At 35.3% G+C, this 18554-nt stretch overlaps 2 pseudogenes; both read right to left on the bottom strand.

Annotated features, from left to right (window-relative positions):
• Positions 1-6026: 6026 nt before the first annotated feature.
• On the bottom strand, positions 6027-6656 carry LOC138830262 (protein lin-28 homolog A pseudogene; annotated as a pseudogene).
• Positions 6657-11640: 4984 nt separating this feature from the next.
• LOC138830274 (U6 spliceosomal RNA) lies at positions 11641-11740 on the bottom strand (annotated as a pseudogene).
• Between the last annotated feature and the right edge of the window lie 6814 nt (positions 11741-18554).

The following is an 18554-nucleotide window of genomic DNA, read 5'->3' on the forward strand; positions in this document are numbered from 1 at the left end:
TTGAGTATTTGAGTGGAGAAAAATCCATGAGAGAGATAGAATGAACCTACGTTCCAATGCTTTCTACTTTAGTGATAATGTTTAGTGGTACTTCAGACAAAACAGAGTTACTTTGCAAATAAGCATGGATCTGCATTTGGGTGATGGAAATACTCTACTTACACAAGTGTAAATTAAATTGATTTTTTTGGGGTAGATTGTAATTCTTGAACTAAGAGCCTCGGTGATGTCCCTGAGCTTTTTCTCTCAAGGCTACCACTCTAATACTTTGAACCACAGTTCCAATTCTATTTTTCTGTTGGTTGTTTGGAGATAAGAGGCTCATGGACTTTCCTGCCCAGGATGGCTTCAAACCACGATCGTCAGATCTCAGCCTCCTGAGTAACCAGGATTCCAGGCATGAGCGGTCAATATTTTTAAGAATTTAGTAAATTGTATAGTTATAGAAGTTATACATTATCATTGTAACCTGTGTAATATATGTGTGTATGTATAGATTAATGCATAGATAGAAATATTTCAACATATTTTTGCATCTACAGGAGATTTATGAAATCATCATTCATTATAAAATAAAATGGAAACAAAAGTTAATAAGGAGCAAAACAAAGGGAATTGTTACACGTTTCTTTTTGCTGAATGCAATATTAATTGTGAGAATCAGTTTGGGAAAACCATCTCTACTTTAGCAAAGTGGATAATTGCTATTAATTCCAATCCATCTATTTGCCCATATTGTGCATCCTCACACATGAGTGTCAAAATCAAACCACACTTTTTGACTTTGTATTTAACTTACCTGTTATAATTTAGGCGATAAATGAAGTAATCAAATAAAGATTAAAATCATAGTAAGCGAGGCTCTGAGTTAGAGCTGAAAAAGATTTTAAATATGATAATAGCTAATTAAGATGCATATTTCTTACTTTCATTCTGTTGTTATGTCTCTCATTCCCACATTAGGAAAGTACATAGAAGGTTCTCAGTAAATTATATGTACAATTATTAAAAATGTATTGAAAGAATATGGGCACAGTGTGGTTTTAGCTTATTGAGACCTATATGGTGTAGTGTGTTTTTGAGGACTTGCAAAACGTTGCGATGGAGATGATGGGAAGGATGTGCTTATTCTGGAAAACAGGTTAGGGGATTGCTCCCAGAAAGATAGTGATGAATTCTTCCAAATGGTTTCAGTAAAATCACTTTCACAACCATGTTCACTATTGCACTATTCACGATAGCCAAGTTATGGAATCAGCCCACATGCCCTTTGGCGGAGAGATGGTTGGCAAAACTGTGTCATATATACATAAGTGGATTGTACCTATCCATTATGAAGACTGTTACATTATTTGCAATGAAATGGATAGATCTAAAAATATGTTAAGTAAACTAAGTCAGAGCCAGACACACAAAGGACCCATGTTCTTTCTCATATTTGGAAGCTAGAACTTTATACAAGTTTACACAGCAATATTAACCAAAAAATGCTATTTACAGAGGAGTATTTAAATGATGTCATATTTTTATAAAATTGAACTTTTAATCCAACAAAATGAATACCAGGAAACTATCACTTGGAAGATGTGAGGGGAAGTCAAAGGGAAGGAATAAAGAGGGCTATGGAGGAAGAAATTGAAGACATAATATTCAATGCAGATAGTATGAAACTAGAAAATATTAAAGTGTGGTGAGATTTTGAAGGGTAGGGAAAAGTTATATAAAGATCCATTATACATGGGGCTGGGAAGGTGGCTCAGTGGTAGAGCGCTTGCCTTGCATGCTCAAGGCCCTGGGTTCGATTCCTCAGCACCACATAAGCAAAAAGAAAAAAGCCGGAAGTGGCGCTGTGGCTCAAGTGGTAGAGCGCTAGCCTTGAGCTGAAGAGCTGAGGGACAGTGCCCAGGCCCAGAGTTCAGGCCCCACGACTGGACCCCCCCCCCAAAAAAAAAAGATCCATTATACATAATAACATGATTTATTGAATGAAAATTCCATTGTACAACTAGTTAAGATAATAAAAATATAATTAAAAACAATGGAGACATCTGATCTTAAACTGTGTTCTCTTAAGCCATGAAACAATATAATAGTTTCGTCCTCAGAAATTTTCTTTTCAGGTATTTTCCTTACAGTGACCAAAAAATGATCAATGCAATGAATATCAATATATCATCACATTGCACATCATAAAGAGACAATATAAAATCAGAGTAAAAATTTTAGAATTCATCACATGATAAAATAACAGGTAGAATTTGCCAAATGCTAATTGATTGTTTTTCCAATACTTTACCTATGGTATATAATTTAATCCTCACAATAATTGCATAAAGTGGAACTACTTACATTTTTAATTCTCAGATGATATTGAAGTCTTCAGAGTTGTAATTACTAGTACAACATTGCACACATGGTAAGGGTTAGCCTGAGGTCCATCTCCAAATGTATCAATTAACCTCATTCTATTTTATGACTAAAATACCAGCCCTTTGTCTACAAATTCTAGGAAAATTTCCCAGAATTATTGTGTACACTCATAATATTTCACTTTATATTTGTTAGAAAATAGGTAACTGTAATATGAAAACTCAAAGGTCATAATCAATACATACCTCCCTGGTGAAAGGAACTGCTAACGTATAACATTCTTGATTTCTAGGTCAAAATAGCAGAAATCATATTCTATCCCTTCACTCAACACTGCACTGCCTGGGGACCCTATCTCTGTTTAACACTGTCTTACTGAAAGAATGACCTCCCCAATTGCTGATGGAAACAGAATGGAGGTCTTATACACCAATCATTTCCACAGTGTAGCTCACCTAGTTTGTTTACTATTAGAAGTTTTTTGACTGCTTTTTATACCCAACATTTTGAGAGAAAGGTATACTTTAAAATGCTATTAAAGCAAGACTGATATAAAAATCACCTTTGACCCCAGATAAATATTTTACCTTTCATGTACCCCAAAATGCAGACTGACCTATAATTAATGTTAGGAATGAGAGGATAAAAATCATAGACAACAAGACCTAAGCATGAATTAAAGCCTTTCCAACTTCTGAATACAATTGGTTTAAAAAGACATAAAGGGCTGGAAGGTGTCTCAGAGGTAGAGCGCTTGCTGTGCATGCATGAGGCACTGGGTTTGATTCCTCAGCACCACATAAGCAAAAAGAAAAAAGCTGGAAGTGACGCGGTGGCTCAAGTGGAAGAGTGCTAGCCTTGAGCTGAAGAGCTGAGGGACAGCAACCAGGCCCACAGTTCAGGCCCCACTACCAGACTCCACTCCCTAAAAAAGACATCAGTACTACTACATTTTTTCAAAATTTCTTTTTTTAAATATTTATTATTTATTTATTTATTGTATTTTCCCAGGAAAAGAAAGGTAAGGGAAGAGTCAGTATGTGTTTAAAAAAATGATTAGAAAGGAGGAAAGAAAGTACTCGGGTACAGCACAAATCAATCATGAAATAAAACACCCCAGGACTGGTATTATTAAAGCCCAAGGGAGCTTTAGTCTGCAGGGATCAGAGAAAGGACAGACAGGTACACATTTTCCCACCCTCCCTCCCCAAAAATTTAAGATTTCTCACAAAGCTTTGGTTTCTAGCAGTAAACATGGCGTTACATTTGTCCGTCTCCCATTAAACAATCTTGTGGCCACTTTGACATGACTTTTCTTGCACCTGTGTACAAGTTCCTGAGTGACTTGAACACACATTAATATTCCCTTTCCTGGTCTCCTGACCCCACTTTATACATGGAAAGCCACAATTGATTTTCTCTAGTATTACAGAACAAACAGGTTTGGTCACAAATGTCATATTTGATGAGAATTACGTTTAAAAAACATGGACTCAGGTTGGGAATAAGGTGTGTGTGTGTGGTGTGGAGAGGTTGGAGCCCTAGAGTCTTCAGAATCTTTGCATAAGTCACATAAAAGTTGAAGAGACGTTCCAAGAGTCATCTGTGTATGGGCATGTAGGTTTTCTTTTGAGGGAGAAAAGGGTAGAGGATAGGGACTTATTATTATTATTTTTACCAATGAAGATCTAGTCCAAAATGGGAAATAGGGGAAGAGAGGGAACAAAAGAAAAACTAGTTCAAGATCCTCACTTTAGAATGTCCCCCAACTTAGCTTCATATCCTTTTGTCTAGTGCATAACCTTCTGTCAAAGATGGTTTGGCTATTTTTCTCAATTCTAAAAGAAGTTTGTAAACAATAAAACCTCAAAAAGAACATGGAGAAAAAACCCACACATTATTATTTACACAAACTAGGCCACCTAGCAAATGACCAACTCAGAAACTCAGTAAAGTCCTACAGAGCCTAGACAAATACAATGAACTAGAGGGGGGCAGCATTTGTGGGGAGACAAGAAACTAGGATCAGACACACATCACCCAATGCATTCTATTGCATTTGTCCTGTTTCAACACAGTGAGGGAAGTTTGCGGTGATCTCTCAGAATGTAAACGAAACTCCCCTTTTCTCCTTTAGCTAACACAACACTATGAACAATTATGCAGCAGGGCAGGACACGGGCTCCAGAGACAGGCGTTCACTTATGGATTTCACTGGAATCCGAGACTGAGGATTTTGGTCCTTGCTTTTTATAGAGCCATCCCTGCATGGCTAGTACAAGGTGGACACATATCTGTGGTCTTAAAATCCAAACATATCAATTCCCATTCCTTAGAGGAAAAAAAAATACATATACAGTTACTTGCACAGTAATCCCAGGCTAACCTAGTAAAGGATAGATGTGGTATATGGAAAGAAAACAAGTCCCAGAGCCACATTACTAACCTTGGCTTCCTCTTTGGGCCTCTTCTACCTTGTCTGCACCACCATTTCCTGTTTAGACTAATTTCCATTCTTCCAGCCGAAGGAGAACAAGTCATGGGGCAACCCAATTAAAAACCTAGTCTCCCATGAAACATTTCCAAGGGTTGATGGGGTTTCAAGAGGACCCTATGGCAGAAAAGCCAGCTCTAATTGGCAAAAATGAAGTGGTTCAATGCGCTATGCACTCCAAATGGTTGCTCTCCATGGTGATAAAAACAACAAATTCTTCCTGCTGTGCAGACCTGGAGCTGTTGCCCACTTATCCCTGAGATTGCTCATGTACCTGAGAACACAGCGCAGGAAGGAGGGCCTTAAGATTAAAATATATAAAAATACAAAACCAGAATATTTATAATAAGAAAAAAAGTTAAAATGCACAAGATACGTCATTCGCATATATAGTGCAGGTTTGGCATCCTGGAGAAAGCGGGGACCCAAGGTGCAGTAATCCAAGGGAACAAATAAATTACAATCACATTGGCCCAGAATGGGGGAGGGGGCAGGGAGAAGCACAGAGCACCAGGTTTACAGCCATTCCCTAGTAACCCATGTTGCATGTCATCACAACCCAATGCCTGGACAAGCTCTCCCAGTACTATGGCTCAAGATAGGGTGATGAGGAAACAAGATGTTTAGGAGAGGAGGTGGTGGAGAGACAAAAAAGAAAACAAAACAAAACAACTCTGCCTTGCTCCTGACGGGCCCTCCTACCCGAGGTACTACACTTTGGGGATTTGGGCCCATGGATCTGCTGGTCTGATGCTTATTTGTTTCACACCCTGGCAAGAGAAATAGGACACATCCTTCTTTAAAGGAACAACTTGCCAATCTGGTTCATTTTTAGAAGCTGGAGGCTGGGTGGGTTGGGGCGGAGGGAGGGGAAGCATGTAGGACAGGTGAAGCTTATCATATAAAGTATGCAGGTTTCAAAATGGTTCCCCCAAAGCCCCTCACTTGAATTGGGATAGATCATGATGGGATTCCTATGCATAACCCCTTCCCCTCATCAAAAGAGAAGATGGGGTGATGCTGGGACATCCCGGCCTGAGACATATGGCAGTGCCAGCTACTCTCCAACACATCCCATATCCCCATTTTCTCCACTTTACCTATTGATGCCTTCTCCTTGAAACTTCCTGCTGGCAAGAGTAGCCCCCCTTACTCTGGTGGCTCAATTTTGGGCCTCGGGGAGCAGGGCAGGGCTGTGATCTCTTCTTGTTCTTCTTCCCTAAAGTAGGCAGGCTTTCCCTGGGAACTGGGGACCTGCTGAGCCTTCAGTGGACAGGAGGCCACCATGTGGTTGATGCTTTGGCAGAAGTTGCACTTCTTGGGCTGTGGTGGCAGCTTGCATTCCTTGGCATGATGGTCTAGACCACCACAGTTGTAGCACCTGTCTCCTTTGGATCTGCGCTTCTGCATGTTCTTCAACTTTGGCCGCCTCTCACTACCAAAGAGAACACCCCACTGGGCCCAGTGAATCCAATGGATTCTAGGCCTTTGGCAGACTTCTTAAAGGAAAACTCCACAGCCTCTCCCACCCTCAGGCTCCAGAAGCCTCCATGTGCAGCTTACTCTTGTGCACAAAGACGTCCACCAGGGGGTCCAGCGCTACCATGGTGCGGGCCTTCATAGATAGGAAGCCGAACCCCATGATCACGTTGAACCACTTACAGATGCCGGCCTTGTGCAGCAGCTGTGGCTCCCTGGCCGCCTGAGCCGCATCCGCCGGTGCCTACTCGGCCGCCTTCTCCACCGCCTTGGCACAGCCACCTGCAAACTGCTAGTTGGACACCAAGCCCATGGTCATTTGCTGAGCCCTCGTTCCCGTGCCCCTGGTCGGGCTGCTGCTGGCCCCTGAGAAGTCCGGAGGCAAAGGGGACGTTCGGAGAAGAGGCAGCTACATCTTACCCCGCACAATCCATTTTTTCAAAATTTCTTATGATACTGAAGATTCAATTATAAACTATTAACACTTGAAAATAACTCATTTTGGGGGGAGTAGGACACAAAACACAAGATTAATCCTAATCATTTTCAAAGACATTTATTTATACTACAAATTCACTCCTATAACTACAAAGATTCTAAAAATAACAAGTATAGTGTCACAAAGGACATAATTTAAATTCATCATGTATATTCAAAAGACTGTGCTAATAGAAAACAAAGTTATACTAATAATTAGCTCACCCAATTCACTTCCATTCTTTTATTCTATATCTTTTAGTTTCATAAAAACTGGCTTTTCATAAAATGATTCATAAAAAGCCTATATACCCACTTACATTTTCAGATTTTAACAATGTTTATTTCAAAAATGTTTTTAGCTGTATAGTCAATGAACTGAAAACCATGATCCTCAGATCTCAGCCTCAATAGCTAGGATTACAGGTATGAGCCACCAGCACCCGGCTGCTTGCTTGCTTTCTTTCTTTCTTTCTTTCTTTCTTTCTTTCTTTCTTTCTTTCTTTCTTTCTTTCTTTCTTTCTTTCTTTCTTTCTTTCTTTCTTTCTTTCTTTCTTTCTTTCTTTCTTTCTTTCTTTCTTTTCGATTGTGGGGCTTGAACTCTGGGCCTTAGCTTTGTCCCCAAGCTCTTCCGTTCAAGGCTAGTGTGCTGTTACTTTGAGCCACAGTGCCACTTCTGGTTTTCTGGTGGTTAATTGGAGATAAGAGTCTCACGGCCTGGCTTTGAACTGTGATCCTCCGATCTCAGTCTCCTGAGTAGTTAGGAGCATAAAATATTCAAAGGGTTTTCAGAAATTGCAAGACTTGCTCTGGGATGTTATTTATATTGGAAAAGATATTCAAAAATCCTTATTTGTTAAAGTTGTGATAGTTACTCCCACAAAAGAACAATTAATGAAGAAACATTTGTATGTACAAAACAACTTCAAATGCATCCACAATCTGGAGGTGACACATGCTTTTTGTTTGTTTTTGCAATGTATATCTAACAAACATATCCACAATACTGATTTTCAGTAAATATGATGGGATATTCAAACCTAAAAAATAAGGGGTTTATCTATCTTAGTGTGAATAGATATGATCTTACAAAGAAAGTTATTTTCAACAGAAATCTGGAAAGTGTTTATCCACCTTGAGTTTCACAGGAATAACCAGAGTAATACCTGTTTGGTCGAGTTGGTCAAAATCACTCTATGAGTATATCTTAAAAGTATATCCAATTTAAGAGGTCAAATACATATTTTGTACTGACAGTCATCTTACAGCAATAACTGACTACCTAATTATATGGGTATCTTCTTGCCTAACATATACTAAGAACTGAAAGTGATCTCTTTTATCTAACTTAATGATGTAAATGCTTTGATTATGAGGGTGTTATTATTTGACAAATAAAATATACAGAAGGGTGGTTCCACTGAAATAACAGGATGGAACACTGATAAATAACAACATTTCAACACAGCTCTTTTCAGCCTCACTCTGTCCACATTGGCAAGCAACATTGCAACCGCACACACACACACATACACAAACATGTGCACACATGTACACACACATATACATGCATGCCAAACTCAGGGTTTATTGTACAAAAAATTTCAAATAAAATATTAATGATTAGGAAAAATGATAATTTGCCTTATTACAAAATAATACATAATCCAGTCTCCATGATTGTTATATTTTACCTGCCTCTCCACATGTGACCACTTAATTTATTTTTAGTTAATTCATTCATTCATTCATTCATTCATTTTTTGCTAATACTAGAGCTTGAACTCAGGGCCTGACTCTGTTCCAGAATTTGTTATTTTTTTGTTTTAGTTTTCTCACGGCTAGCATTTTAATGCTTATACTACAGCTCCATTTCAAGCTTTTTGTAGTTAATTTCAAATCAGAATCTAATGGACTTTTTTTTCTTGGTCTGGTTTCAAAGAACAATCATCCGATTTCATCTTTCTGATTAGGTAGGATTAAAGACCTGAGCCACTGGTGTGGCTCCTACTTTTTCCTATACTTATCTAATGCACATACTTAGATAGTAATTTAAACCTGAGAGCATAAAACCAAGATGTACAGTGATGATATTTTCCTGTCAGAAATTCAAGTTAGTAATGTAAATTTATTCTTAAGACCATATGCAAAAAATAAGAAGAAATCTGATGATGATGATGATGATGATGATGATGAAGATGTGTGTGTGTGTGTGTGTGTGTGTGTGTGTGTGTGTGTGTGTGTGTGTGTGTGTGTGCTGTTGCAATATGTTCCACATATAAGCACTGTACAGGGGTGTCCAGCCATTCACAGTTATTGCATGAATATTTGCCTTTAGCTACCAACCCATGGACAATTTCTAGTTGTCCACTCTAGGCTTCCCAATGAAGAGGGGTTTACTCATCCTCATCCCTATTATTCATATGTGTGGCCTTTTTGGAAATAGTCTCCGCTGTAGTAAGCTGCAAGGCAAGCACTCTACCACTGATCCACCATCCCAGCCCAAGTTTTAAGATTCTTGTTTGTAATTTGGTCAAAGCTCTGACTCTTTATGTAGGCTACTAAAAATGTATTTACTAATTTCATGTAAATACATATATTCTATTTCCATCTCTTTTAAAAAATAAAAAAAATTGTTTGCTCTGTAAATTGATTAGAAGCATGGATTTTGTGGCTAGCTAGGTCATTGCACATCTGTATCTATTTTCCTCTCTCTCTTTCATGGTTCTCATAGACAATATGATTGCTCCAAAATTATCCTAATTTATTTTGTTTTTATATTTTTGGTTGCATCATTTCACTTTCTCTTCTGCCATTTCCCAAATCAGCACCACATAAACAGAACCATCCAGAAGTGGTGCTCTGCCTCAAGTGGTAGAGTGCTTGCCTTGATTTGAAGAGCTCAAAGACAGTTCCCTGGCCCAGAGTTCAGGCCCTACAACTAATTTTAAAGAAAAGAATCTAAATACTTGATAATTCTACTAACAGATTTGACTAAAATCAGTTGAATCACACTTTTCCTGTACAATGAAGGAATAGGTCCAGGCTAGGAAAGCAGCTAGAGAAGGCAGGCTGATTGTATCTGTGACAAATCTTTGTGGATAATGATATCGAGGATTACTTACTGGTGATTCACTTGCACTGCAAGCATGATTCTGAACGATTGCTTGCTGATTCTGAATTATTGCTTTGATCATTATATCCTCCAAAAAGCAAAAGTGAAATTTAATTGATAGAAAAGGACTACTAATACATTTTGACTTCTCATTAAGCATCTTCAATCATCAAAATCACCTGAAGACAATAGACAGGCCTATTTTTTAGATGAAAACAAATGTCTTTAAAAAAACAAGAATTTAGGTAGTCATACAAAGGACTTCTATTTTACTACTGCATTATACATTTTTTCTAATGTTGAATACCAACATTAGAAAGCTCTTTAAGCCCATAAGTTGAATAGTGAGTTCTCTGACACTATAACATGGTATTTCCCAAATCATTTACATAGAAGGCATTGTTTCCTATTTTCTCATTCCTAGAATAAGCTGCACATGAAGACACCACTGGTCCTAATTTTCAGTCTGTACCTTTGAATATTGAGGAAAATCTTTCCTCTGCTCTCTATAAATTCCCTACTCTCCAGTTAGAATAATTTAGAGTAGTAAAAATGGAAAAAAGATAAAATAAATCATGGTGAATAAATATATGCAGAAAATTCACCAGATTTTTCTGACCAGTTCAACCAATGTGAACTATTGGAGAAAAACATGGACATCTCATTCCCACTGGCACTCAAAGTCTCCGGTTAGGCAATTCTGACGAAGACAGGAAGTAAGATGAAAAAGTGAGGAATGGTATCATTTGCAAGAAAAAAATTGAGGAAGATCCAAGCAAATTTCTTCTTTTGGATCCCGAAAACTGCATTTGATATTTCCAAAAGGATAAGTAAGTATTACTACCTCTATGAAGTTATGGAAGACTGTACAAATTGTTCTCCTAAGTTGTAATGGTTTGGTTGAGGTTCTTAAATTTCAAAAATGCCATTCCATCCTTTGTTTCCCTACAATTTTTTTTCAGAATACAAAGCAACAGCAATATCTTACTTTAAAAAATCATGGATTCCATGTATTTATCCAAGTGAATTGCCTGACTTTGATGTCAAAATATATTCAAGAATTGTTTTTGTACATCTATAATGATTTCTGCAGAGTTTGTGATTTTTTTTAAATCAGAAATAATTTTAACTTATCTTTTGAAATAAATAGTATAGAAACTAAAGATGTTCAAGGTGCTTTTCTGAAAAAAGTATATCTGTTTGTATAATGTCCATAATCTATTTAATTCGCTGCTAGATATAATACTTTGAATTCTACATTGTTATATAATGTATATGTTCATTAATAAATGTGTCCTTTCAAATTGCATTCCATATAGAAAAAGTTTAAGATTCTTTTTTTCCTAGGTCCTTGTATTATTTTATTTCTTTGGGATAAAATGACAATGTTAACTAATTTCTTTTTTTTAATTTAATTTAATTTTATTTGTGAACATACTGTACAGAGGAGTTACAATTACATGGGCAGGATAATGTGTACATTTCTTACCAAGCATTGCAGCCTCCTCCTTTGTTAATGTTAACTAATTTCAAGTTTTGTAAAGGTTATGCTATGTAAAGGCCTTTCTCAGGTGAAGATATAATATACTGATGTCAAACTAACCTTTAATTCTATGAATTACACGTATTGTTACAGTTGTATTTTTGTAATGAACTTTTTAATAACTGTTTTTAACTGTTTTTCATTTCTTGCATCAGAAGAATGAAAAATATGGAATACTTCACAAATTTTCATATCATCCTTCTGCAAGTGCCATGTTAATCTCTGTATTGTTGTAATTTGGGTAGGCCTGCTGCTGAAACATGTAGTATCATCTAAATTTAAGTACTTAATGATGCAATCTTTATACAGGCATATATCCATGGTTGACTATTTATAGCAAGGAACCCTTATTGTTCCTAAAAATGCTTATTTCTCTAAAATTCTGTGTATAATGGGAAAAACATATTGCTTAGTCGATTGCTCATATTTGCAATTTTTTTGTCAATGACTATTTTGTCTTTTTCATTTTAAATTTTATCATACTTTGAAGCCTTTACAGCTAAGTCCAAAGGTGATTGCTTTTCAAGTATTTATTTATCAACTGAATTAGCTTTGTGGAGCTAATGGATTCAAAGAAAGCCTTGCTTAAGAGCTACTTCTTAACTTTTGCAACTTAAAATTTCCCAAATGAGGTCTTGCTGGGACAAATGTCTAGCTGACCCTTTACCTTTCTTCCATGTAGGAACAGACCAATCAGAATATCTTACCGTGACAGCAAAGATTGTCAACTGGAACAAAACTAACCTTAGTTACAAGAGATCATAGAGAGATGAACAGTTCAGACAGAATTGTTTAGAATGGAAGGCATTTTATCAAAATATAATTGTTTATTATACTTATCATTTCAAAAGTAGCTAAAGCAAAGAAGGTGAAAAAATTGTTCATATGCATGATTACCTACTGTCATTGCCTGTCTATCATCCAACCAGGCAGGAACTTACACTACTGACTTTATATCACCAAATATTTCCATAGCTCCTGGAGAAGTCCATAACTTTCTCCTCGATATTAGGCCTTAAATTGGTAATGTTTTAATCACAGTATTTCCTCTTTCCTCTAGGCTGTAAATCAACAAATGGTAAAGCTTTAAGTCTAACTCTACCAAAAACTGAGGTAGAGATAATGGAATAATACTTTAAAACAGAGTTGCCTTTTTTATATTATATATACTTATATATTTTATATTTATATGTGCTGATTTTAAATTTCACACAGTGAATCTTAGTAGAATTGATAGTTTGATAAATATATTGACATTTATTCTCATAAGTAGATTGGAATATAAATAATTAGGTTTAGAATATATATTAGAATATAAAAAGTATCAATTCAATGTCTTCGGTATAAACTTGTGATACCTTCTATGTGTTCGTGGTCTTCTGAATTCACAAGGTAAAATAACAGTATTGTTTTCCACTAATGTATAAGGGATTTTACTCTGATACTCTGTTTATTGTTTTAACTTGCTGGACCCAAAGTGTTTTTCTCCATATTTCTGAAGCATTCTTAATGAATATACCCAAATTTTGCTGATATGATGTCTCAAAGCTATTATTCTTCTGCAGGACCCACGGGTCCTAGGATACCAGGTTCAAGTTATCTGCATAATCAAATAACAAGGGCAAGACTTCTCACTTAGGCTCATGCAACATGCCAACAGAAAGTAATTGAAGACTAATCTCAATTTCTCATATCCTATAATATTTCAGGTCCCAAATTCCTTACAAGAATTAGCAGTAATCAACTGTGAAATGCAAAGCAACTTGAAATGAAAGATGAGATCACAAAATATGAGAGAAAGTACTGTAGTTCAAAATTTCAATTTACAAATGACCAGCCCATATGAGTGAACAAAATCACAAATGAACAAGATTATTTTTAATACCCCTCTCCTAATGATTAATGAAAGATTTCAGTGCAGCATAAGTTGGCCAAAAATAGTTTCTGGAATGATAAATCCATAATTGGTCTACCAAGGCTAGAAAAACTTGATTTAGATGTCAAATATAATTTAGAAAAACATTAACTAAGAAGATCCTTAGTGCTTCAAAACACCGGTACTTCAAAAAACTAGGTTCTATAGTATAAAAATGTTGTCATTCTCAAACCAATGATAACCTACACTTAATCTCCTGAAAATATATTCATTTTCAAATAAACTATTAAAAATACCATTTGCCAAAATAACACTTGACAAGTAGATGATAGTGACATTAGAATGCTTTCAAGTGTAGGGAGCAAGTTAAAATAGAGTTGATTTACTTACCCAACACTAATATCAACCAAATTCATTCATTAAAGTGTAGAAATAGTACCCCCGCCATTTGTGTTGTTCAGTAGGTGCCTTCCAGAAATGTGTTAAATAGATCAGTCTCCCATATTCCAAACACAAGTATTAGCTAATAAAGTAAATTTCATCACATAAGAACGTACATTTTAAAAAGTCACTTATAGTTGCCTTATCAAGTGTTGTTTTATGTTTTCCCTATCTGTCTAATATAGTAAGAAATATGACTTTAAGTCTTGCATTTGGGTACTGATCAGAGATGTGACAAACATAAAATATGTCTTCTATTTCTATCATATTCCTCTACACTAGTAAATTTTAGTTTTCTTCTTTTTCCAAAACTTATAGGTAGTAGAAAATATTATCCTATGTAAAATAAAATAATCACACACCATTGTACAAAGCCATTTATAAAAACTGGTATTTAGGAATACATTCTAAGTCAATTTTAAACTTTCTTGCTGTCTAAAGATTAATCTTCCAAATGAATGAGAATAAAATCATGTCTAAGTGATTCACATCTTCAGTCTTGCAAATTGTTATTGCAGATAAATGAATTATGGAAATATAAGCTGACATCAGTTCAAGTATATGTGGGATTGAAACTCCATGGAATGTATATAAACCTTTCAAAGTATTAACAGGCAGTTTAAAAGAATGACTATCAGGAAATTGAAAACAGAGAGGAACAATAGTAAAGAAATAGAATGAATGAAAAATAGAACAAGGGGCAAGTACAGCTAGAATACTTAATGTACACATGTAATAAAGGAAGTGAAATAAATCTTGGAGAAAGGGTTGGTTCATATTGATAGAAGGAGTGACTCTGATCCAGGAGCATTAGACAATTAGATGGACATATTTAATTGTAACACACTTGCACAACCTTTTGAAATTCAGTTAAAAACACAACAACAAACAAAAACATACAAAAATTACAACCAAACAGCAATCTCTAGACAGTATGAATATGACCTCTCAAAATTTTAAATAGTTAATGAAGGTCAGTCTTTGGAAAAGCAAACAAAGCTGTGCAAAGAGGGCAGTTTGGGGTGTGGGGAGAATTTTAAACAGATTTAAATAGATTGTCTAAGGTTATAAATAACCTATATCTACTGCAAATATTTTCTTCTGCGAATGTTCTTTGTCTGAACTGGATACTCCAGTCATGAGTCACATTTGATAGCTTGTGAAGACAGAATGGAAGAAACAAGAACAAGAACCTATTACTCCACTGGAGATAAAGCAGTTCTCTTTGTTTTCTCTCAATCTCTTCACTACTCAATTTTCATACTTTTACTAAAGTCAAGAGGTTTGGAATTTTATCTTTCTTTCTTTGTTGTCACAAAGTAATTTTTCAAAATAATTCATTAAATATTATTTGCCATTATTTTCTATCATGCTGTTTACTTGTCCACACGAGTCCATTAAACTTGCCCTTTTAATTTGGTTGCCATGAAAACCCAACAACTATGTTAATGAAGACCAACACTAATGCAAATCTTTGTCTCCAAAAAACCAGTCCAAGAACCTGTAATCACAAATATTTAGCTATATATTTTTTTTCTTTTTTCTTTTACCTTGAAATCTTCTTGTGTCTAATGTGCCCACAAAAATAAGTACTCCACCCATTTTTGGTTCAGTCACTTCTAACCTCAAAGATATATTTTGCTAACAAAATGCTTAGAGGAAACTGAAGAATAATCCATTTTTATCTTCTCTCTTACAACTTTTATCTTCTCTCTTAAGACTTTCCTTAGATACCATATTGTGAACAGTGAAATTATTCTTTGCAAAATTATTTCAATAGATTATTTTTCTCTTGGTCTTGCTTTTGCTCAACAAGATTTATGGAGAACAATAGAGTTAAATCACCCATTCCTTGGATTACATTGTCTGGTACAAAGGACAATACTTCCATGTCCTACTTCTATGTCCCTTCTTAGCTCTTGACTGATTTCCAATTAATCACAGTTTTTTGGCTTCAAGTCTAGTGAAGGTGAAGGACTATACTGTATCCGCCACTGCTACATCTTCAGGTTTCTCTTTTAAAACTCTTTTATTTGGAGGTGGAATTTATTTTCATGTCTTCATTCAATTTGTTCTGCATTATACTGAGCCAAATAGGCTCTGTAAAATCACTTTAGGTAGCAAAAACATTAAGACAATCTATATCAAAAAGTTTTGGCCCCCTCCACGGCTGAAGCCAGTACCCTTAGCTAGGGCTTCTAAGAACGCGTTTTCTTACCTTTGTAATTTGCTCAATTCTTTTTTGATCCCCAAACTTTTTGGCTTATGTAATAAGAGAAGTCTTCACTATCTCATGTTAATGAGGATATTATATTTTTGAGCTACTTAGAAATGTGAAGTATCCAATCAGATTTTTTTTTTCTGTGTTTCAGTGCTTCAAGTGCAAAGACATTGTGGAATGTATTACAAACAGAAAAGTGTAAACTCAATAGGTTCTTTCATTTTGAAGGGCACTTTCTCCCTAAATATTTTGACCAAAATTATCTTTTTAAGAAAATTACTGTTTAGTTTAAATTCCACTACAACCTTGTTTCTCACAGTAAGACTATATTTCCTGGGTAAGGACAATTCTCATGTTAGCCTACAGGATTTACAGCACAGTTTGTGAGGCTTGTTTGTTTAGTGTAAAAATGCGCCATCTTACCCACATTGCTCCCTCTCAGCTAAGTCTCCATGGATTTCTTTGCATGAAAGCCTATTTTCCCAGGCAATTTTAAATTATAATAGGCCAAGTTAAAAAGTTTGAACAATTAAAATTTACCTGTCATAATTTTAAAACTCTTTTGAAATTCCTTTATCAGAATCACGAATTTACCAATCCTAATTCCACCTTTACCATCCAAAACAGTTAACATGTTGTTTTCATGATATATTATCCATGAAACTATTATTTTCCAGTTTCTTTGTTATGCATATATATGAGCATATAAACTGATGTTGAGCAAAATGAACTCCAAGATATGGACAGAGATATTTATTTGGAGTTGTTGTTTTTAATGTACTATGTGGTTTCTATTTTCCTTGGGTTTTTCCCCTATGGGTTATCTCCTATTGTGTTTGATTTTGGTACCCTGTGTATTGTTTATACATTTACCTTAATTAGGAAAGGGAAGAAGAACAACAAATTGGCGAGACAAAGGACAAAGGCAAACCAATGCAATAGCAATACTCATAAGACATTATGTTGGAAATGTACATTACAACTTGTGAGGGGTTTGGGGCTGAAGGAAAACTGTGAGAAAATGAGAGAGGGGATAAAAAGTTTGAACAGTTATGTATTCACTACCTTACAATTGCTAACCCACTGCATATCACTTTCACATTAAAATTAAATTTTAAAAATAACCTGCATGAAATAAAATTTCACTGTATTTGGTATAGTAAATAATATTCTTCATGTAGTAACTTTTTTAAAAAATCCGTACTATTTGGCATCTAATTTGAATTAGTTACCCCTTCTTTATCAGAGGACCATCAACTTGAATGTTATATAACTTGACAATTTTTTCACAATATAATTGCCAATATTTTCATAAAAGAATAAATTAGTACTTTCTCATACTAAAACTGAAAACTGTTTAATTCTATAGAAACCCATAACTTTTAAAAGTAAATAAGTTGTTAAGAGGACAGAATATGTGTGTTCCTCAAAATAATAACTACTAATAACTACTCACTTTCAAATTCTGAACATTCCATACCTGAGAGATTCAAAATAGTACCTATTTGCATGTTATGTAATTCTGCAATAGTTGCATTTTCCAATGGGATGTTACACATTGAGAAGTGAACAGAAAAATAGCCACATTCTGGTATAGGATAAAACTATGAAGCATGTTATAATTAATTCTTCAAGAGTAAGCAATTGTTTATCAGATTAAGCTATTATTTCTATGAACACCAATCCCAAAATTTATGCCATAAAGTCATCCTAGACCAACAGTTTCCAACTTGTAGGGTGCACCTCAAAATTCCCTTAATTCACATCACAAATAACTTATTTCTATTGGAAAAAATACTAAACCTATGCTAATGTGATGCCCTCTGTGTTCTGGAAAGAACACCACAATAAACTGGGTTGCATCATTTTTCCTCCACTGGCATTCTTGAAAATATTATATATATTTATACTTTTTAACTATCATAGATATTCAGGATGTTAAGATCGGAAGATTACAGTTCAAAGCCCACCCAGCAGGAAAGTTCCCTGGATTTTTATCTCCAATAAACTTCTCAGCAAAAGCCAGACACAAGTGGTACTGAGCTTGAAGTAGTACGGCACAAGCCTTGAGCTTAACAGGCTCAGAGACAGTGTCCAGGCCCAGAGTTCAACCCCTAGGACAAACCAATAAAACAAAAACAAAAATAAAAACAAACTCCAAACCCAGCATTTTTCTTATTGTATACACAGGCATGTAATTAAGGAAATTGCTTCCTGTGTTACATACAGGTAGAAGAAAGAAGTCACACAATTATTCTCTTCATAACATGTTATACCAAAGCCTCAAAAATTGCTGTTTTTCTAAATTTATAAATTAATATCCATTTCTTGGCAACTCGGTCTACATTATTTACATTATCATTTTATACAGGAACTGTTGGAATTATCTATTAACTGAGTTCTAATTATAACTCTCTTGAAATAATATGCTAGGCAAATTGAATGCAAGAAACATTTGTAAATTTGTCAATTAAACATGCTACTTAAAAAAAATTTGTAGTATCTTATAAAATATGAAATTACAAACAAAACCAAAAT

This window comes from Dipodomys merriami, unplaced genomic scaffold, assembly GCF_024711535.1.
Source record: "Dipodomys merriami isolate MVZ:Mamm:240054 unplaced genomic scaffold, mDipMer1.0.p SCAF_187, whole genome shotgun sequence".
NCBI classification, from domain to species: Eukaryota; Metazoa; Chordata; class Mammalia; order Rodentia; family Heteromyidae; genus Dipodomys; species Dipodomys merriami.